At 47.6% G+C, this 22,935-nt stretch overlaps 1 protein-coding gene across 3 annotated transcripts in view; it reads right to left on the reverse strand.

Annotated features, from left to right (window-relative positions):
* AFTPH (aftiphilin) overlaps positions 1-22,935 on the reverse strand; it is a 78,407-nt gene that overhangs the window by 54,837 nt on the left and 635 nt on the right. The gene's annotated exons all lie outside the window — the stretch shown is intronic.

Genomic DNA, 22,935 nt, shown 5'->3' on the forward strand with positions numbered 1-22,935 from the left:
CCACTGTTGACCCCCCCCCCCCAAGCACCAAGAAGACAGAGCATCACTTGCCCCAGAGCCCCTATCTATACCTTGTGGCTAATAGCCACTGATGGATCTCTGCTCCATATGCTTATCTAATTCCCTTTTGAAGCTGTCCATGCTTGTAGCCGCCACCACCTCCTGTGGCAGTGAATTCCAAGTGTTAATCACTCTTTGGGTGAAGAAGTACTTCCTCTTATCTGTTCTAACCCGACCGCTCAGCAATTTCATGGAGTGCCCACGAGTTCTTGTATTCGCTAGCGGTGGCTTCGGACTTCCTGTCATGCCAGCCATTTCTGACCAGGGATACACTGTTTCCTAAAGCAAACTTGTGAAGCAGGAGTAACAGATACTCACTGCAAATTGTCCAACATGCATGTACCCAGGGGTACCTAAGAAAAACGGGGAAACCCCAAATACCTGCAAGATGAAGAAAAGAGACTGGATTTATACCCCGCCCTTCACTACCCAAAGGAGCCTCAGAGTGGCTTACAAACTCCTCCCTTTCCCCACAGCAGACACCCTGTGAGGTAGGCGGGGCTGAGAGAGCTCTCTCGAGAACTGCCCTTGAGAGAACAACTCTGAAAGAACTTGTGACTGACCCAAGGTCACACCAGGAGGAGCGGGGAATCAAACCCGGTTCTCCCAGATTAGAGTCCGCACTCCTAACCTCGAAACCAAACTGGTTTGTTTAGATGACTTCAGAAGACGTATGTTACGTTCTCCAGCATTCAGATACTCGGGCACTCTCTGTTCCTAAAGAGATCCTTACATACACACACAAAAATTTGTCTGAGAAGGAAAACTAGAGTGGCACAAATTGTTCCGGTAATTACACAGACTATTTTAGGAACCGGATTACGTCAACTAGGTGAAAAAAACCCCTACTCCGGGCAAGTTTTGTTTTGACAAACATGTTTTGCTTTCTTCTTTAAAAAGGCCTAACTAGAGAGTAAGCTATAGAGTGAAGCTTTTTTGCTGGATCTCAAATCTGGTTCCCCCCCAATTGACAGCATGTGCCAAGTCTACACAACCCTAACTGCACAGATGTACCAAAGCCAGTACTGGATGGATGGACCAAAGAGAAGCATAGGAACTAACTCATCTGCACCACACAAGGGCAGCGCAAGAGCGCAATCCTCCCCATCCAGCATGGTGTACCGATTTGGTGTAGTGACTAAGTGCGCAGACTCTAATCTGGGAGAACTGGGTTTGATTCCCCACTCCTCCACTTGCAGCTGCTGGATGACCTCGGGCAAGCCATAGTTCTGATAAGAGCTGTTCTTGAAAGAGTAGTTCTCTCAGAGCTCTCTCGGCCCCACCTACCTCACAGGGTGTCTGTTGTGGGGAGGGGAAGGGAAAAGAGATTGTAAGCCACTCTGAGACTCCTTCGGGTAGTGAAGGGCAGGGTATGAATCCAATCTCTTCTACTGTTCTTAAAAGCAGCGGACTCTAATCTGGAGAGCCAGGTTTGATTCACTACCCTTCCTCCACATGAGGCCTGCTGGGTGACCTTCGGCCAGTCACATTTCTCTCAGAACTCTCTCAGCCCCGCCTACCTCACAAGGTGCCTGTTGTGGGAAGAGGAAGGATGACTGTAAGCCACTTTGAGACTCCTGAAGGCAGAGAAAAGAGGGGCATAAAAACCTACTCTTTTTCTTCTTCTTCCAAGGGTGCCAGACACGTGCAGAGAGCAAACTTCTTGTTGTTTTTTAAACACACGAAGCCTTGCGGAGATCCCTCTGTGGGCATGCGCTGTGTCCTCACAAAGGGAATAACTATGACCTGCATATGTAAGGACAGTGCTCAGATAAAGAAGCAAGTGAGAACCAGGAACAAGAAGATCATGAGATCTTCTTGATAAAGAGAGGGAGGGCGGGAAGGGTTGCATCACGGCTTAGTTCTTGCACGCCCAGGGAAATGCTGATGGCCACTTTGGGGTCAGGAAGCAATTTTTCTCTAGGCCAGTTTGCCCGGGGATCCTGGAGGTTTTTTATTACCTTCTGGACGTGGAACAGCAGTCACTGGGGGTGGGGAGAGGGAGGTATTTGTGAATTTCCTGCATTGTAAAGGGGGTTGGACTAGATGACCCTGGAGGACCTTCAAACTCTATGATTCTAAGTTAAAAATTTTCCTCTTCCAGTGCTGCTGCACTGGCCCTACTCAAGGGGTGCACGCAGAAAGATGGATCAGGAGGAGTTGATAGCCTATGTCTTGCTTAATTTGGCCTTGAAAGAGCACGTATTTAATGAAGAGGAAAATGGATTTACACCCTGCCCTTCACTACCCAAAGGAGTCCCAGAGTGGCTTACAATCTCCTTTCCCTTCCCCTCCCCGCAACAGACACCCTGTGAGGTAGGTGAGAGAGCTCTTTCGAGGACTGCTCCTGAGCGAACAGCTGAGAGAACTTGTGACTGACCCAAGGTCCCACCAGCAGCCACTTGTGGAGGAGTGGGGAATCAAACCCGGTTCTCCCGGATTAGAGTCCGCGCTCCTAACCACTACACCAAACTGGCTCTGTACAGGCTATACTCCGTGAATGCTCAGGACACAAGAAAACTGTTAACCTAAAGGGTCACAGATCTCCTTAACTTTCAGCTGCGTTAGTCGCGTAACAGAGGTCAATCCCTACATTGCCGTTACTGTCGCCCGCTGATGAATCTTTGTAAAAGCGGCGTTTAATCTACTTTTCTGCAGGATTCTGCTCACAAAGGCGGTTTTGCCTACAGCATCCAACAGATTTAAGTCGTTTCTTTCAAGCACCTATATTTAATCTCAAGCACGGAGGAATATGGTTCAGAGACCGAAAAAGAAGCAACCCGCAGTGTGTAAGGTGGGCACTCAATGAAGGACCGATTTAATCAGACTACTGTGGAGACATGGATTTTTTATTTTATTTTTTAAAGAGAAACTATACTTAATCACTTTTTTAAAGTTCCAAATTTGGGAAGGACACGGGTGTGCGAAGCAGCTGTTGCTATGGTTTGAATTTTGAACTAATCTAGGTTTCTGGCAGCTGCCTGCTTCTCTTTAATGAAAACTAATGGAATTTGTCCTTGGCTGCTCACGGCCTTGAACTGCTTGCTTGGACTTTGTGTGTGTGTGTGTGGGGGGGGAATTTTACAGGAAAACGCCCACACAAACCAGATACGATGCTTTTCTAAAGTGCCAAAAAATGTTTCTCTTCTGGATAACTCTTGATCCTTCATACTGGGGAATGAATACACTGTTTCGTGCTGAAATTACAGCACTGACTCCTTTTCAGAACAGGTACGGACAAACAACTTCAGGCGCATCGCTTCTCTCGGCCGTAAATAAAGGTTAACTCGCTTTCCGTGAATTGTTTTCCACCCCCAGCTGAGTTCTCACAAATACTTCAGTTTTGCATAATTGAGAAGTGCTTGCGTGCCTTGCCTTCCTGCATTAGTATCCAAACGTATGAGAGCTCGTATTTCAGGAAAAAGTGAATTGACCGTGAACCCTACCCATGTTTTAAGGATCTGATAAGTTTAGTTTCCCCCTCCCCCGTGGCGAAGTTTTACCTGGTGGTTTTAACTGGGGGTTTAGCCATTGATTCAATCATTTACTGGCACAATGCGTTGCTAGATGGCAGTTCTGGGCCACCAAGGTCAGATTTTGACCCTAGCTAACAGGCCGAACCACGCCAGCAAGACACAACAACTGCCTCTTGCACTCTGAGTCTCTTGTTAGTTCTTTCCTGTACAGGAGTTGCCCTGAAATGAACTCAGCTGGGGGCAGAAAACAATTTATGGAAAGCAAGTTAACCTTTATTTACGCCGAAAGAAGCCGTGCGCCCGAAGTTGTTTGTCCGTACCTGTTCTGAAAAGGAGTCAGTGCTGTAATTTCGGCACGAACCGGCGTAGTCGTTCCCCAGTATGAAGGACCAAGAGTTATCCAGAACAGAAATATTTTGGGGGCACTTCAGAAAAGCACCGTATCTGGTTTGTGTGGGTGTTTTCCTGTAAAATTCACCCCCCCAAAAAAGTCCAAGCAAGCAGTTCAAGGCCGTGAACAGACCAACCTCCAAAGAACTTCAAGACCCATTGAAGCAGCCTGGCGGTGGGTGTGTGTGTGTGACAAGTGGACACACATTATTCCCAGAGCTGACTGTATAACACACACTACTCTGGACCTAGGTGGTCCATGATAAAGCGAAAATAACAAATAATTTATTTATTGCATTTATACCCCATCTTTCTCCCCAACAGGGACCCCAGGTAGTTTACACAATTCTCCTCTCCTCCATTTTATCTTCACAACAACCCTGTGAAGTAGGTTAGGCTGAGTGTGTACGACTGCCCCAAGGTCATCCAGTGAGCCTTCCGTGGCAGAGTGGGGATTCAAACCTGGTTCTCACGGACTGTAGTCTGACAGTCTTATCTCCCACACCACTCTGGCTAAAACGTATTTAGTTAGTGCCACGCCAAAAAAAGAAACTTAAAAAAAATGACTTCAAATTTTAAAGCTAGACCAGTGATGGCGAACCTTTTAGAGACCGAGTGCCCAAACTGCGACCCAAAACCCACTTATTTATTGCAAAGTACCAACACGGCAATTTAACCTGAATACTGAGGTTTTACTTTAGAAAAAAACAACTCATACATTAACTTAAGATGATCCAAACAAAGTAACAAACGCAATCCCAAATGCTTTCATTTACTTAAAATTATTTGGCAGAGAATTCGACACTTTAATGGTGGTCTGGCCCTGGCTGGGGCGATGGCATGCGTGCCCACAGAGAGGGCTCTGAGTGCCACCTCTGGCACCCGTGCCACAGGTTCGCCACCACTGAGCTAGACTAATAGGGCAACCTCATGCAAATGTACTACGGTGATTTCACTGTGCTTAGGCTGGAGGATAGCCCAGATTAGACTCCTCGTCAGATCTCGAAAGCTAAGCAGGGTCAGTCCTGGTTAGTATTTGTATGGGAGACCACCAAGGAAGCCCAGGGTTGTTATGCAGAGGCAGACAGTGGCAAACCACCTCTGAACATCTGAAAACCCCACCTTGGTGTAGTGGTTAAGTGCGTGGACTCTTAATCTGGGAGAACCAGTCCACACTCCTCCATTTGCAGCTGCTGGATGACCTTGGGCAAGCCATAGTTCCATCAGAGCTGTCCTTGAAAGGGCAGTTCTTGAAAGAGCCCTCTCAGCCCCACCTACCTCACGGGGTGTCTGTTGTGGGGAGGGGAAGGAAAGGAGTTTGTTAGCTGCTCTGAGACGCTGAGTGAAGGGTGGGGTAGAAATCCCTCCTCCTCCTCTTCTTCTTCTAAGTCCACTGCACTTTGACAGCCCCCCCTCCCCAATCTAGACTTACTTTGCCCAAGGGATGGCACGGCCAAAGTGTTTCTCACAGGGCTAAATAAAGGAGAGAAACAACATTTCTCGCTGCACTGGTATAGGTAACGACGCTAAATCCTGAGAACTCAGATCTCAGAAATCGTACTGCAAGCGCTCTTGCTGATAATAATAATATACTTTCTTGTCATTGTACATAGTACAACGAAATTAAGATGCAATCATTCGGTGATCTACAATTATACTCATATACACTCACACAACCATTCACAACCATCCCATAACTCCCTTAAGGTTCACATTGCAACTTAAACCACCAATGTCACCCAAATTCCAATTCATACAGCATTTAAAGCAATAATAGCTCTTGAATAAAAACTGTTTTTTAATCTGTTTGTCCTTGTTTTAATTGTCCTATATCTTCTACCCGAAGGCAGCAGTTCAAATATCGATCAAATATTGAATTCCAAAAATCAATTCATTGAGGATGGCCAGCTGTAATGCTGTATTGGGTGACAGCCAGGAATAATTTCATAGAAAAAGAGGTGCAGGAGCTCATTAGCATAACTTATTTGCATATGCCACACCCCCTGACATCACCAGAAGTGTGTCATACAGCAACACCCACCGCTCAGGCTCCACTGGACTGTTTTGGATTGCTAGCTATTGGGGGGCTGGGGGGAACGCGCAGATCTGTCCTCGCAGAGGAGGGAGAGCTTGTACCTGAATAAAACCTGATTAAAGGTGCCACTGGACTGTTTTGGACCGGGGGGCCAGCTCTGCAACTTACCTCGCTGCTTCTTGCTCTGACTGAGGGCTGCTGGGAGCAGGGGGTAGGGCTTGTTGCATGTGCCCGCCCCCTGGGCTCTTTACTGCTGGAGCTCCGCTTCTGTGCGCTCCGGCAGGAAATGACCCCTGGTGACAGCTATATTTTGCACCAGTGTTAAACATATTATACATGTAGGACAAACATTCTGAAATGAGTTTGAGAGGGTGCTAGTTTATTTCAGCTCCAGTTTATCTGAGTTCTAGTATCGGTATCTTTGCCTCGTCGTACATATTTTTCTTCCCTTTTCAGGTTGACCTGCACAGCGCAGTTTGCTCTAGTTCAAGGAGAGCTGCTCCTTTGTTTTCCCGAAGGACCGGGGATGGATCAGATAGATAAAACAAGCTATTGTATTCAAGTTTCTCCGTTCCAAAGTGTGGTGGCAGGGGCATTAAAGTTGTGTCAACAAACAGAACCTGCTTGAACAGATCTGTCAAATAAGCCAGAAATGCAACATGCCACAACGTTCTCCCTATTTCCACCCCTTTCTTCACCCATTGTGCACAAATGTCACTGAGGATTTTTAAAAAAATGGAAACAGAAAAGAAAGGATCGTCAAATCGGTACTGCTAGATAACCAGGCTAATATCTAACGTGAAAGTCACAGCTCAAAAACATGAAAATCACAAAACAACAGAAAGCTGCACACAAGCACTACACAACAATTAGAACTATTGTTGCATTATATTCTTGCAACGAAGCAAATCAAGCCTGTGAAGAGTGTGAAAGAGGTCCGACAAAGTTCTCCGGAGCTAAAAGCTCGTTTCGAAAAGACCTCATCCGAGCGGGATCGTGTGTAACAGGAATGTGTCTTCTTACTCCTCATTCATTGTTGAATAAATTAGCAATGGTCAAGTTGCTTCACAGGAAATTCTCCTCCTTGATCGTACTGATGATCAAATGATCAACGCTTGAGCATTTCTATCCAGATTGCCCATGTGGAGTACATTATGCATCAGTACGATCGGTGAGGAGCATTTCCTATGAAGCAACTTGACCATTGCTAATTTATTCAACAATGAATGAGGAGTAAGAAGACACATTCCTGTTACACACGATCCCGCTCGGATGAGGTCTTTTCGAAACGAGCTTTTAGCTCCGGAGAACTTTGTCGGACCTCTTTCACACTCTTCACAGGCTTGATTTGCTTCGTTGCAAGAATATAATGCAACAATAGTTCTAATCGTTGTGTAGCGCTTGTGTGCAGCTTTCTGTCGTTTTGTGATTTTCATGTTTTTGAGCTGTGACTTTCACGTTTGATATTAGCCTGGCTATCGAGCAGTACCGATTTGACGATCCTTCCTTTTCTGTTTCCATTTTTTAAAAAATCCTCAGTGACATTTGTGCACAATGGGTGAAGAAAGGGGTGGAAATAGGGAGAACGTTGTGGCATGTTGCATTTCTGGCTTATTTGACAGATCTGTTCAAGCAGGTTCTGTTTGTTGACACAACTTTAATGCCCCTGCCACCACACTTTGGAACGGAGAAACTTGAATACAATAGCTTGTTTTATCTATCTGATCCATCCCCGGTCCTTCGGGAAAACAAAGGAGCAGCTCTCCTTGAACTAGAGCAAACTGCGCTGTGCAGGTCAACCTGAAAAGGGAAGAAAAATATGTACGACGAGGCAAAGATACCGATACTAGAACTCAGATAAACTGGAGCTGAAATAAACTAGCACCCTCTCAAACTCATTTCAGAATGTTTGTCCTACATGTATAATATGTTTAACACTGAGAGGATGGCGGAAGACAGGAAGGCCTGGCGGGATTTGGTCCATGGGGTCGCGAAGAGTCGGACTCGACTGTGCGACTGAACAACAAAAAATAATATCATGTGATAATTCTAGCTGTTGTGTAGCGCTTGTGTACAACTTTCTGTCGTTTCGCGATAACCAGGCTAGCCTGGTTTCGTCAGATCGTGGAAGCTAAACAGGGTCGGTCCTGGTTAGTGCTTAAATGGGGGACTACCGAGGAAGGCCAGAGTCACTTATGCAAACCACCTCTGAACGCTTCTGGCCTTGACTTCGGCATGAGTCAGCTGCGACCTGAAGGCACTTTCCTCCACCAGATAACCAGTGTGACCCTAGGAAAATTAGACCAAAGGAAAGAGGAGATGGTGCGAAGGAAGGAAGGATTTGACTGTACATGCTAAGCGCACAGTTTGTGGAACAGATGCTAAGGAACTAAGCTACGACTGGGATCGCCTGGTGCTGTGAGCCAGGACAACTGCCCGCCACTCCCTTACGATCAAGGGACAGGCTGACTCGCCAAGCGCCTTCTAGCTGGGCAGGGGTAGCTAGGGGGGTTGCCTGGTGGGGCTGGAACAGCGATCGCTTGTCTGCCGCTAGGATGGAAGACAGCAGACAGCAAGTTTTCCCTTCTTTCTGAAAGTGGAATCCGTGCTGTAGGACTAAATATACTGTGACAGAAAGCCGGGGGAGTGAGGCCTGCCTGGGGATCATATTTGTCAATGACAGGCTTATTTTTTTAAGCCAGGGACCAGAACAAGGGACTAACCCCCCCCCACACACACACACTTATATGCAAGGCATGAGGAAGTCTGCTTCAATGTATCTGAAGAAGTGTGAATCTATACATGCGAAGTCACTCAGTTCTCGCTTATCCCCAGAATAAAGCTTTGTTGGTCTTAAAGTTGCCACCGGACTCATATTCAGTTGTCACATCTGTTTGTTAAGTCTTTTGTTATCTGTATGCTAGTAAAGGTAAAGGTCTCCCTTGCTCGAAAGCCAGTCGGTGCTCATCTCCATTTCCAAGACGAGGAGCCAGCGCTGTCCAAAGACTTCTCCATGGTCACGTGGCCGGCGTGACTAGATGCCAAGGCACACAGAACACTGTTACCTTCCCACCGAAGCGGTACCTATTGATCTACTTGCAATGTCTTGCTTTCGAACTGCGAGGTTGGCAGGAGCTGGGGCCAGAGTCGGGTCTCGAACTGCCAAACTACCGACCTTCCGGTCCGCGGCTCAGCGTCTTAACCTCTGAGCCACCGTGGCCCCTTATCTGCATGCTAATTTGCTGCTATTCACAGGTCTTACCAATTACTTTAATCCAATCTTAGCTATACTTATTGCTCAGTTACATCTTGGACTCTTTTAACTTGCCCTTCCCGGCAACTAACCACCCTCCCCTCCCTCTACTTATACGCAAGGCTTGAGGAAGTATGGTTCAATGTCTCTGAAGAGGTGTGCGTGCATACAAAAGCTCATCCCCAGAATTAAACTTTGTTGGTCTTGAAGGCGCCAGTGGACTCAAACTTTGTTCTCCAGTTTATAAACAGTAGAAGAAGAAGAAAGAAGAAAGAAGAAGAAAGAAGAAGAAAGAAGAAGAAAGAAGAAAGAAGAAGAAAGAAGAAGAAAGAAGAAGAAAGAAGAAGAGGAGGAGAGGAGGAGGAGATTGGATTTATACCCCGCCCTTCCCTTGGAGTCTCAGAGCGGCTTACAAACTCCTTTCCCTTCCCCTCCCCACAGCAGACACCTTGTGAGGTGGGTGGGGCTGAGAGAACTCTGACAGAAACGGCTCTTTTTTAAGGACAGTTGTGCCAGAGCTTGTGACTGACCCAAGGTCACATCAGCAGCTGCAAGTGGAGGAGTGGGGAATCAAACCCGGTTCTCCCAGATTAGAGTCCGCACACTTAACCACTACACCAAACTGGCTCTCTCTCAGAAGAGAAACCCAGAGAGGGAATGATGAAAGCCATTCGGCGTTATGCTGGCTCGGGGGTTGCCAAACTTGCTGAGCCTGCGGGGTCTTTCTGTCAAATCATAGTGGACACAGCCACCAAACGGCTGTCGGGGAGTGGGGTCATGCCTAACTCTGACAGTAAAACTCTTCAGCATTTCAGGTGGCAGAAGCCCTGTTTAACAGGATGCCTTTTAAAATACGTTCCAGCAGAAACACAGAGAATTTATTTATTTTATTTTATTTATTTATTTGGATTTCTCTCCCACCCTCCATTTAACGGGCTCAGGGCGGATTGCAACCAATGCTCCCTCTAAGCCGTGGAGTCTTGTGAGCAAAAATTCCGCATTGTGAGCTCCTGGCATTAAAGTTGTGAAGAGCAATTTGGCCACTGCATCAATTAGTTTGCTCTGGAGCCTTCCTTCCTGAGCCAAGACAAAAAATGTGTGAGCCAGAGGCTAAAAGCCTGTGAGCTAGCTCACACTAACTCAGCTTAGAGGGAACACTGGTGGCAACAGTCTAAAATATGATACAAAATAAATAACGTATGTGCCATACAACGCTAATAACAACCAGATACCTCAGTGGTTGATGGAATTAAGATTTAGAGTTTTTTAAAAAATCTTTATGATCTCAGGACCCAGGCTACAGATGGGAGCCGACCCAAGGAATGGGACACCCGCTGCCTCAACCAAAAGCCCGGCGGAAGAGCTCCGTCCTGCAGGCCCTGGGGAATTGTAATTAATCCCGCAGGGCCCTGATCTCAAAAGGCAACTCATTCCACCAGGCAGGGCCACAGGGCCGAGAAAGCCCTGGCCTTGGTCGGGGCACGTCAGACGCCGCTGGGGCCGGGGACCACCAAAAGATGTAGGTTGGTGGACCTCAGTGCTCTACGGGGCTCATATGGGGAGAGGTGGTCTCGAAGGTATGCTGGCCCCTGGCCGCATAGGGCTTTAAAGGTTAAGTACCAGCACCTTGGAGCTGCGGTGGCTCAAGTGATTAAGATGCTGAACTGCAGGCTGTGGAAGGTCGGTAGTTCGGCAGTTCGAGGCCCGAGTGCCGCGTGATGGAGTGAGCTCCCATCTCTAGTTCCAGCTCCTGCCAACCTAGCAGTCCGAAAGCAAGAAATTGCAAGTAGATAAATAGGTACCGCTTCGGTGGGAAGGGAACAGCGTTCCGTGCGCCTCAGTGTTTAGCCATGCCGCCCACATGACCACGGAAACATCTTCGGACAGCGCTGGATCTTCGGCTTTGAAACGGAGATGAGCACCGCAACCCTAGAGTTGGATTCGACTGGCTTTCGAGCAAGGGAACCTTTACCTTTACTTACCAGCACCTTGAAACGGATCCGGAATTCGATAGGCAGCCAGTGCAGGTCACGCAGCACTGGGCAGATGTGTGCCCGCACAGGCGTCGCCATCAAGGAGCCAGTTTGGTGTAGTGGTTAAGTGCGCGGACTCTAATCTGGGAGAACCAGGTTTGATTCGCCACTCCTCCACTTGCACCTGGCTGGGTGACCTTGGGCAAGCCGTAGTTCTGGCACAGCTGTTCTTGAAAAAGAGCCGTTTCTGTCAAGAGCTCTCTCAGCCCCACCTACCTCACAGGGTGTCTGTTGTGGGGAGGGGAAGGGAAAGGAGTTTGTAAGCTGCTCTGAGACACCCTTGGGTAGTGAAGGGCGGGGTATAAATCCAATCTCTTCTCTTCTTCTTCTTCTCTTCTCATCAACACCCGTGCTGTGATCCGTGTGCTGTGGTGGAAGCCGCTGCTAAACAGTTTTTTAAAATCTGCATGGCCAATCAGAGCTCCAATTGCTGGTCAACAGCTCTGCTGGGCAGAAGCCCCATTTGGCCCCACCCACTTTCTAAAAGACGATACCACCCTAATGATAGAAAGTGAAGAGGACCTAAAGAGCCTCTTGCTAAGGATGAAAGGGGAGAGCAGAAATGTTGGCTTGAAACTCAACATCAAAAAAACGAAGATCATGGCGTCCGGCGGCCCCATCACTCCTTGCCAAACAGAAGGGGGAAGTTGTGGAAAGTGACAGACTTCACGTTCCTGGGATCCAAGATCACTGCAGACGGTGACTGCAGCCGCAAAGTTAAAAGACGCCTGCTCCTTGGGAGAAAAGTGATGGCAAACCTAGAAAGCATAACAAAAAGTAGACACATCACCCTGCCAACAAAAGTTCGTATGGTCAAAGCAATGGTATTCCCAGTAGTCATGTATGGCTGCGAGAGTTGGACTATAAGGAAGGCTGAGCGCCGAAGAATAGGTGCTTTCAAATTATGGTGCTGGAGAAGACCCTTGAGAGTCCCTTGGACTGCAAGGAGATCAAATCAGTCAATCCTAAAAGAAATCAACCCTGACTGTTCCCTGGAAAGCCAGATACTGAAGCTGAAGCTCAAGTACTTTGGCCACCAAACGAGAAGGGAGCCCTCACTGGAGAAGACCCTGATGCTGGGAAAGATTGAAGGTCAAAGACGGGGACGGCAAAGGATGAGATGGTTAGACAGTGTTATCGAGGCAAAGAACATGAAATTGAGCAAACTCCAGAGGACGGCGGAAGACCGGAAGGCCTGGCGTGATGTGGTCCAGGGGGTCGCGAAGAGTCGGACTCGACTGTGCGACTGAACAACAACAACAACCTTTCTAAAAACATTTGGCAGATGCCAAAAAAGGTGCTGACAGGCCCCATGTTGGGGAGATGCTTTTCATCTCTTACTCTTAACTTAGGACAAGACCCTTCACTGACCATTAAAAACTCTACCACAAACTCTACAGGAAACGTTTTCTTAGCATCCACTCGTTTTTTTAATGCTTAACACAGTATGAGCTTCACTGAACTATTTTGGTCATTCCTATTCACAACAAAGCAAAGAGAGTAAGAACTCGACGGCATTTTCAATTTTGCGGAGTAGGTGATGACCATGTGTTTCAGGAAGAAACTTACTCTTGCTTCTACAGATTAGACAGCGCAAACCTCATTTTGGCAGATGACCTTAGTTTATCTGAAAAGTTATTTGTTGTTTCACGGGAACCCTTTTCAAGAAGCGTACTGAGAGCGTGCTGAGGTCAACACGTCTGCAAATCGGTGCCTTGAAAGTCATTCGAGGGATATCCCAAAACAACATTTTGGTAACACGGCTTGTACAAGACACCAACAATCAGGGGTCAATTCCTGCAGGAGCGCACAGGAGCAGAGCTCCGGCAGTAAAGAGCCCAGGGGGCGGGCACATGCAACAAGCCCCACCCCCTGCTCCCAGCAGCCCTCAGTCAGACCAAGAAGCAGCCAGTTAAGTTGCATAGCTCCCCCCTGGGCCCCCCCGGTCCAAAACCGTCCAGTGGCACCTTTCAGACCAAGTTTTATTCAGGTACAAGCTCTCCCTCCTCTGCAAGGACAGATCTGTACATTCCTCCCCACCCCCCAATAGCTAGCAATCCAAAACAGTCCAGTGGAGCCTGAGTGGTGGGGGTTGCCTTCTGACACACTTCCGGTGATGTCAGGGGGTGTGGCATATGCAAATGAGTTATGCTAATGAGCTCCTGCACCTCTTTTTCTACGAAATGACCCCTGCCAACAATATTGGCAACTTCTTCAGCACAGCATGAGCCAACAGCACAAGCAGAACATCTTTTCCCCCCCTGGCGCGGTGGGCGGCGATGTCACTCACAAAGCATCTATTGATGGCACCGGAAGGCCAGCATGATGAAGTTATCAATAATGTAGCACAGACAGCTAAATTCCTTGCAAGGGGGAAATAAAGAGGCCTTTGCCTAAAAAGGCTGCCATGCAGGGGTAGGGTGAGGAACACAACAGCAAGAAGTTTCCCCCTTCCTGCCACTGTTCCTCACGTCACTGGACCCCCAACCTTCAGAAGTGGGAGTGAGAGGCTACAACAGGACAGCTCAAAAGCCCAAAAGCGCTCCGGACGGCCCTTGGATACGGCCGTTATTCAGTTCTGCTTCAACTGACAATCCGATTCTCGGTGCGTCCGAACAAAAATCATCTTACGTCTCTGACAGCTGACTTCCCAGCGCAACCTCCCAAGTCTTAAGCCAGGTTTGCTTACTTGTAGATAATCAATAGACATGAAAATGTTATTTTGGTGACTGTCTAGAGATTGTATGTTATTTTGTATATGTAGTTGTTAAAAAAATAAAGTTATTTTGTTAAAAAAAAAAAAAGAACTGTCTGGAGGAATAAGAGGGGAGGGTCTGTGGCTCAGTGCTAGAGCATCTGCCTGGCATGCAGAAGGTCCCCGGTTCAATCCCCGGCATCTCCAGTTGAAAGGACGAGATAGTAGGTGATGTGAAAGACCTCTGCCTGAGACCCTGGAGAGCCATGAACTGGGGCTGTAGCTCAGTGGCACAGCTTCTGCTTGGCATGCAGAAGGTCCCCGGTTCAATCCCCGGCATCTCCAGTTGAAAGGACGAGATAGTAGGTGATGTGAAAGACCTCTGCCTGAGACCCTGGAGAGCCATGAACTGGGGCTGTAGCTCAGTGGCACAGCTTCTGCTTGGCATGCAGAAGGTCCCCGGTTCAATCCCCGGCATCTCCAGTTGAAAGGACGAGATAGTAGGTGATGTGAAAGACCTCTGCCTGAGACCCTGGAGAGCCATGAACTGGGGCTGTAGCTCAGTGGCAGGGCTTCTGCTTGGCATGCAGAAGGTCCCCGGTTCAATCCCTGGTATCTCCAGTTGAAAGGACAAGGCAGTAGGTGGTGTGAAAGATCTCGGTCTGAGACCCTGGAGAGCCACTCCCAGTCTGAATAGACAATACTGACTTTGATGGACCAGCGGTCTCGTCCAAAACACTTTCCTAAGCATTACATTCACGCCCTTCGTGCTGCAACCCAAACAGTCTGCACAAATTACCTCCAAGACTCAAAAGGTATTGATACTTTACACGCCAAACCACCTACCCAGATTCAAGTAGGTAGCTGTGTTGGCCTGAACCAGCAGAACAAAGTTTGAAACCAGTGGCGCCTTTGAGGCCGACAAAGTTTTATTTGAGCTATAAGCTTTTGTGTGCATGCACTCTTCTTCAGACACAGTCCTAACCAGAGTCTCTCAATATCCAATATCCTAACCCAACGCTTCCCTATCAGTGTATTAAAATTCAGATTTACAACTGAGACACACACACACACAGAGAAACACTTCATACCGCACTTAGCTTAGCCAGAGTAAACATACATCATCTATCATATATCGCCGGATTGTATCGCAACAGGCCGCTTTATCAGAAACACTATAGTCCCTATATACAGTCAGTGCTCGAATAAAGGCTGCCATCTTCCATTCACCGAGGGATACCTGAACTCCTGCTATTAGGTTTCGTGCGAGCCACCTGATGCAGCCGACTAACGTTCCAGTTTAGAGGATCAGCATTCAGCACCATACTGAATGCTGGCCTCGCGCATTCTGTGCAGGCTGTACAATGCAGCTGCTACGGAACAGGCAGAGTTGCCAACCACCTGGAGAAAAAAGCCCTGCCCCTTTAACAGAGGCTTAAATATGTGAACATGGGCAGGTGAGGCTTTTCGCGGCAGGGAGATAAAGACCATCACCTGGTAAATAACATCCCATTGAGCCTCCATCAAGGGAGCTGGACATGTTTTCTCCAGGTGGCTGATAACCACTGCTCCTTCTAAGTTGAGTTAGTGTAAGCCAGCTCACAGTTCTTTAGCCTCTGGCTCACGCATTTTTATCGCAGCTTGGGGAGGAGGGCTCCAGAGCAACCTAATTTATGCAGTAGCCAAATGGCTTGCTCACAACTCTAATGCCAGTGGCTTACAAAGCCGAATTTTTACTCACAAGATTCCCAGCTTAGAGGAAGCATTGCTGATAACCCCAAGACAAGGAGAAATCCAGCAAACGGTTGCACCACGCTTTTTCATGTGCGAGGGAGACAGACGCGGCTGATGTTTAATCAACTATTCATCGGGATCCTAGTGTTTAATCAAGCCCACCGATGCAAGCAGCACTCAAGCAGTACTCCCCAAACTGATCCTAATGCAAATCTTCTAGCAGTATACCTCTATCAACTCACAGCTCCAAATTTGCGTAGAGCCATCTCCTTGGCTAGATTTAATGTTCTTCCTTCAGCTATCTTATCTGGCAGATCCCAAGGGGATTCCCTATCCTAGCAGGTGCTGTCCTTGTATGAAAGACTGTGTTGAAACTGTCGCCCATGTCCTCCTCCAGTGCCCGCTCTATCTGGCGTCCCATCGGGATTTCCTATATCCCAGATTAGGCCAATTTTTAGAGACCCCTGATGATTTTAAACTCCTTTTCTTGCTCAATAATCCAGATACAGAAATAACTGAAATAGTAGCAAAGTTTCTCTGCAGTGCCATTGTCCTACAGCCTAATAAGTGATATTATGAATTAGGTTTTATGATGATGTTACTCTGTGATGTTACTCTGCAATTTTAATTTTACTCTGCATGACTTTGTATTTAGATTACTGCCAACAAAAGTCCGCATGGTCAAAGCAATGGTATTCCCAGTAGTCATGTATGGCTGCGAGAGTTGGACTATAAGGAAGGCCGAGCGCCGAAGAATAGATTCTTTTGAAGTATGGTGCTGGAGAAGACTCTTGAGAGTCCCTTGGACTGCAAGAAGATCAAATCAGTCAATCCTAAAAGAAATCAACCCTGACTGTTCCCTGGAAGGCCAGATAATGAAACTGAGGCTCAAATACTCTGGCCACCAAACGAGAAGGGAGCACTCACTGGAGAAGACCCTGATGCTGGGAAAGATTGAAGGTCAAAGAAGACGGGACGGCAAAGGATGAGATGGTTAGACAGTGTCATAGATGCAACGAACATGAAGTTCAGCAAACTTCAGAGGACAGTGGAAGACCAGAAGGCCTGGCGTGATCTGGTCCATGAGGTCGCGAAGAGTCGGAATCGACTGTGCGACTGAACAACAAAAATCTTTATTTATATGCCAATAAAAGGCTTTGGATTGGATTGGACTCCCCAAACTGAGAAACATGGGCGGGGGGTCGGGTCCACATATCTTTTGTCAGGACAGAAGGGGAGCTGATAAGAGACAGAGCCCTCCAAGGTTTCTAGAAAGGGAGCAGAGACTCTCTGTCTGAAGGAAAGGGGGTGGAATTGGCTTCCCCCTCTTGCGAACGGTGGGCACTCACACAGCCACCATCACCCCGAGTCCCCTTGCTTCTGGATCACATGGAGCGGCGTTCTACTGAATCGGACCTTTGGTCCAACAGAGTCAGAACCAGTGTTCCCTCTAAGCTGAGTGAGTGTGAGTGAGCTCACAGTTCTTTAGCCTCTGACGTGTGCATTTTTGTCTTCACTCAGGAAGGATGGCTCCAGAGCAAACCGATTTTTGCAGCAGCCAAATGGCTCACTCACAGCTTTAATGCCAGTAGCTCACAAAGTAGGATTTTTCCTCACAAGACTCCACAGCTTAGAGGGAGCGTTGGTCAGAACGGTCTACTCTGACAGAGGCTCTCCAGGGTGTCAGGCAGAGGTCTTTCACATCGGCTACGACCTGATCTTTTCGACTAGAGATGCTGGGGATTGAACCTGGGACCTTCTGCACGCCAAGCAGATGCTCTTCCACTGAGCTACAGCCCCTCCTCACCAGCTCAGGGAACTAGCTGGAAAATCCAAGGGTCACCAATTGGCTGGGTGGAGCCAAAATGTACAATATCAATACAGTCATCACAGGCACTAAGTTCAGATACAAAAAATGAGCTGGCTTTCATTATTTTCCAGCGCAACAGATTTCACCACAGAGATACACTCCCCCATATCTATGGACTATCAGAACAGCTTTCAGCTGAGCATCAGGTGGTTTGTGGGGCTGGCCCTTTTCTCTGTTTCTGTGAGCTACTCAAAAGCGCTCCCAGACCTCTCCCCACTCCTCTTCAGCCTGCAAGTTAATAGCCAGTCTGGAAGCTTCTTGCTATCTCTGGCACAAAGTCCCTTCCAATCGAGTGAGACGGATTAACGCTTGAGGTCGGGGCCCTTTGAGCAGTGGCCCCACGGAATCAGCTACTCTCCGAGACTTGACCTTTTAGGCTACGTACAGACATTACAAATATTTTACTTAACCTTGCTTCAACAGAGACCTGACATGGTCTTTCCAGTCTTGTTTTGCTGACCCCACAGAACGGGGGGCCTCCCTGAGACAGCGTGGGGCCTGCCTCACACTCCAAAAGGCGGCTAAACTGACAATTGGGCAGATGCTGGTGACGAAGGAAGGGAGGGCCTAAGGGCTCTGTGAAAAATTTAAAATCAAAATAGGGGTCCCAGGTTTGAGAACTGCGGGATTAGAAGCTAGCTACCCATACACACACAAAACCGCCTCAGGTTTAACAGAACTGAAATCCATATATGTTGGCAAAGTTTACATTCAGTCTTTCACTTCTGGAACAGCAAAAAACCCACGTGCTACGCTGGAAGAAAAGAAGAAGCATCGTGCAAAGAACTACTTAGAAACAAGTGTCTTCATTTAAAGCGTCAGCTGTGGTATGCCTTCGAGGGATCCTCGGCGTACTTGTGAAAATGAATCTTAAGAAGCAGTCCGAGTTCAAAAGTCCTCCCAGGAATACACAGCATTAAGATACAGGTGAGGCAAACTCTATTATGTAGGAACAGCTTTGTTAATGAAAACAATAACAGGCTAATAGGGAAGAGCTGCGGTGGCTCAAGTGGTTAAGACGCTGAACTGCAGGCTGTGGAAGGTCGGTAGTTCAGCAGTTCGAGACCCAAGTGTGCCGCATGACGGAGGGAGCTCCCGTCTCTAGTTCCAGCTCCTGCCAACCTAGCAGTTTGAAAGCAAGAAATTGCAAGTAGATAAATAGGGACCACTTCAGTGGGAAGGTAACAGCGTTCCGTGCGCCTTGGTGTTTAGTCATGCCGGCCACATGGCCACGGAAATGTCTTCGGACAGCGCTGGCTCTTCAGCTTTGAAATGGAGATGAGCACCGCAACCCTAGAGTTGGATTCGACTGGCTTTTGAGCAAGGGAACCTTTACCTTTACTAGGGAACTGGGTGACTTGAAAAATCATGCATGTGCAGGACCCTAAATGATGTCAACTTCACAATCCAGCACCAACGGCTCTGAAGTCTCCTTGTGCATGTGTGCGCGTGCACATATAAAGTGCCATCAAGTCACAGCCCCAGAGGGTTTTCAAGGCAACAGTCATTCAGAGGTGGCTTGCCAGTGGCCTGCCTCTGCGTCACGGCCCCGGACTTCTTTGGTGGGCCCCCCCATCCAACCCCTACTTAACTTCTGAGATCTGACCAGCCTAAGCTGTCCCAGTTAGCCCAAAGTCTGCGCGCCACCTTTTAAATATTAATGTCTTCTTTCCTGTTACTTACACAGAGACAGCTCTGCGGCTGGAATGGAAGGTACCGATTTTACTCTCCCTGGCTTGCATGCTAGAAGTATACACTTTTGTCACATTTAGTAAGGCAAATAGTCCAATGGGCTTGCTCTACAGCACAAGACTGTGGTATTTGCGACATTCTTCAGGCTCCCTTTGGTCAACAGTTACGAAGCTGAAGGACAAACAGTGCTGAGAGTAAATAAAGTAAGAGGCAAGTTCATATGCAACTTCTTGCTGCTGCAGCAACTTAGGCAGTTCCTCAGAGTAGATTTCAATGGTAGAAACCATATACCTGAAAAGAGGAGGTGGAAATTCAGGATGGGGTGGAAGGAAAAACCTAGATTTCTAAAAGGCGAAAGATTTATGCAATCTGAAGCGAAACCAGGAACCTTATTTCTGTTATAGTTTGTAGTTTTAATAAAAATGCAATAAAAAATTCCCCATCGGGGAGAAAAAAAAGAAAAACCTAGATTTCTCCCATTCTCTTTTAAATAAACAGACAACCCAACTTAAACACAAGTTTGATCGCCAGGGCTCTGTATGTGGTAGTTCTCTACTTTCTTTTAGAGAGACCAAAGAGATTAAAGGTCCATTAATAGACCCAAACAGCGTACCTTTCCAGGGAGTCTGAGAGTTTTCTTCGGTAAGATTTAAAGTGAAGATCTTTCATTCCATGAGCTGCTCTGCCCTGAAAAGAATGTTATCCTGAAAAGTAGCTCATTGTAGCTTTGTAAATTTATATTCGTCTGTTAAAAAGTTTGGGGGGGTGTCAAAAAGTGCTTTTGGGGGTGCACCTGAAGTTACACAGACTTGTCTTTCAGGAGTCAAATAAACAGCTCTTCCACTCATAAGAACATAAGAGATGCCAATGTTGGATCAGGCCAAAGGCCCATCCAGTCCAACACTCTGTATCACACAGTGGCCAGAAATACCAGTGCCATCAGGAGGTCCACCAGTGGGGCCAGGACATTAGAAGCCCTCCCCCTGTTGACCCCCCCCCCCCAAGCACCAAGAAGACAGAGCATAACTTGCCCAAGAGCCCCTATCTATCCCTTGTGGCTAATAGCCACTGATGGACCTCTGCTCCATATGCTTATTTAATTCCCTTTTGAAGCCGTCCATGCTTGTAGCCGCCACCACTTTCTGTGGCAGTGAATGCCAAGTGTTAATCACTCTTTGGGTGAAGAAGTACTTCCTTTTATCCATTCTAACTCACAACATGAAATAGGGACAACACAAAGTAAGAAGCACCAGAATTAAGACTCCCAGTCCAATGGGAGGCAGGCAGTACCTCTATCTGTGGAAACTGCCTCATTTCTGTTACAATCTGTTTCAGAACCAATTTCACAGAAGTCCGCACTTCGGCATATTCTGGTGGACTGACTGAAACAGCTACCGAGAAGGAAGTTTATTTTTCCTGCTGCCCCAAATTGAGTAACCCTGCACAGCTCTCAGTCACGCACATGGCACACTAACTCAGATGGAAGAATGTCATGAAGTCTTGTCTCCGTATCTGTACCGCATGAGGTGGGCTTCCCGTGAGCACCCTGAATCGGCTGCGGCTCTATAAGCATCCCTGGAAGACCATTTCCCAGGTACCAAAAACCAAAACAAAACCTTACAGCAACTTTGATAAAAACTGAAGTCCCCCCCCCCCAAAAAAATGTCCTGACGTGTTTAAACGTCTTCCTTTTCTGTGTCTGTTCATCCTCTTGCTAGTCAGTTCGAAGTTCAGGTTTTGTTTCTATTCCACAAAGAGTGCGCAAAACGTTTAAAAGGCCCTCGGCGATGCACCCCGCGAATGCATTCCAGGAATTCACTCGGTATTGTGACCCCGCCAGCGTGACAAACCTCTGCAGCGCATCTATAACAATATTAATTACAAACAATAGCAGATCTATAATTTAAAAGCCACCATTACTCACACACGAACCGGCCTCCTGCTAAATGAGGCCATCGGTCCATCAGGTTCAGCATCATACTCAGACTGGCAGCGCCTCCCCAGGGTCTCAGGTGGAGGTCTTTCCCATCACCTACCGCCAGATCCTTTAACTGGAGATGCCGGGGACTGAACCAGGGACCTTCTGCGTGCCAAGCAGAGGCTCTATCCACAGTCCCACTCCGCAGCTCTCCAGGGTCTCAGGCAGCAGACTTTCACATCAGTTGCCACCTGATCCTTTTAACAGGAGATGCTGGGAATTGAATCTGCCAACTTCTGCACGCCAAGTAGAGGCTCTGCCACTAAGCCACAGCCCTCCGAACCCCACCTTTCCCCCGTAAACCCGCAAACACAAACACTATATAAAAAGAGCTCATCTGAGGTCCTTTAATACTTACAGGTTACAGGAAGGTACCAGCTACCGGATTACACAGGAAAGGGAGAGAAGCAAGTCGGCAGCAACCCCAGAAGAAACCCAACCCCTCTGATTACTCAGGCGAGGCCATTCGATCCCTTCCCTGACCACACTCTCACTCTCCTCCAACCTTTTCCTCCTGTCTCCTAAACTTCTCCAAGAGGAAGTGACTCCTTCACAAAAAGAGACCAGAGAGACGTGCACACATCAGAGGAAAGGCCCTGAAGGGGCCTGATATTATCTGGCTCTTTGACCCACCCCAAACACTCAGTTCGCACCCCCACCCCTTAACAGCCCATATGGTGGAATGCAAAAGAGGCATCTGCCAGAAAGGCACCACCCTGTCAATTATTTTTAAAAACCTTGCAGACCTCCCTAAACTCACCTTTGTTTTGACACTCGGATAACTGGGAACTAAAGGGGGGGGGGGAATTATTTCATCCCAGCCCCACTCTGCACCTAATAATCTAAGACCCAGCTTACCTGCAGAAAAAAATTATTTGCTGACTGTAATCTATATTTTTACTGCTACTATTGTACGGTCATAATCATATAAATTGGTTTTAGTAATTATGTTATGACTTGTGAGGATATCTATATTGATGCTTTTATCTGTTATTTACTTGTTGCAATTTTCTGTAAGCTGCCTGAGCCTGCTCCGGCGGCGGGGGGGGGGGGGGGGGAAAAAAAAAAAAAAAAAGAAAGAAAGAAAGAAAGAAAGAAAGAAAGAAAGAAAGAAAGAAAGAAAGAAAGAAAGAAAGAACTACAGACCTGTAATATAAAAGCCACCTTTGCTCAACCCCCCCCCCAAAGAAAAACACTCAAAAACAGATGCTGTATTTTTTAAAAGTCTATAACAGGGAAGAAGAAAATTAAGAGAGCGATCCAAAGCACACCTCCTAAGAAGTAAGCCCGCTTTTGTTCAGTGGCCCTTACCCCCAGGAAAGTGCTCCTAGGACTGCAGCAGAACAGATTTAGGGTCCGGGGGCACCATGAAGACCAACAAAGGCTTATTCCAGGTATGAGTTTTCGTGTGCAAGGCACACTTCTTTCAGATAATCAGGAATACAGCCTTAAGGTCCTTCCCCTCCAAACTCTCCCGCCACACACGTCTGTATTAATGGAGCAGAGACTGGCGGGTCCTTTGGAGAGGTGGGGAGGGGGCTCCCCCTGTTTCCATGGAGACCGAGGGGCTGCCTGAGCCAGGCCATTGGGGGCCACCCCCAGGTCCCCCTTCCTTTCCTCCCCTAGGTCTCCCCCTAGTTCCCCTAACCCGGTTCCCCTTTCTCCAGGTCTCCCCCTAGTTCCCCTCCCCCTTCCTCCCCTGCCCCAGGTCTCCCCCTA

This window comes from Gekko japonicus, unplaced genomic scaffold (genome assembly GCF_001447785.1).
Source record: "Gekko japonicus isolate JY-2015 unplaced genomic scaffold, Gekko_japonicus_V1.1 scaffold1100, whole genome shotgun sequence".
Lineage (NCBI taxonomy): Eukaryota > Metazoa > Chordata > Lepidosauria > Squamata > Gekkonidae > Gekko > Gekko japonicus.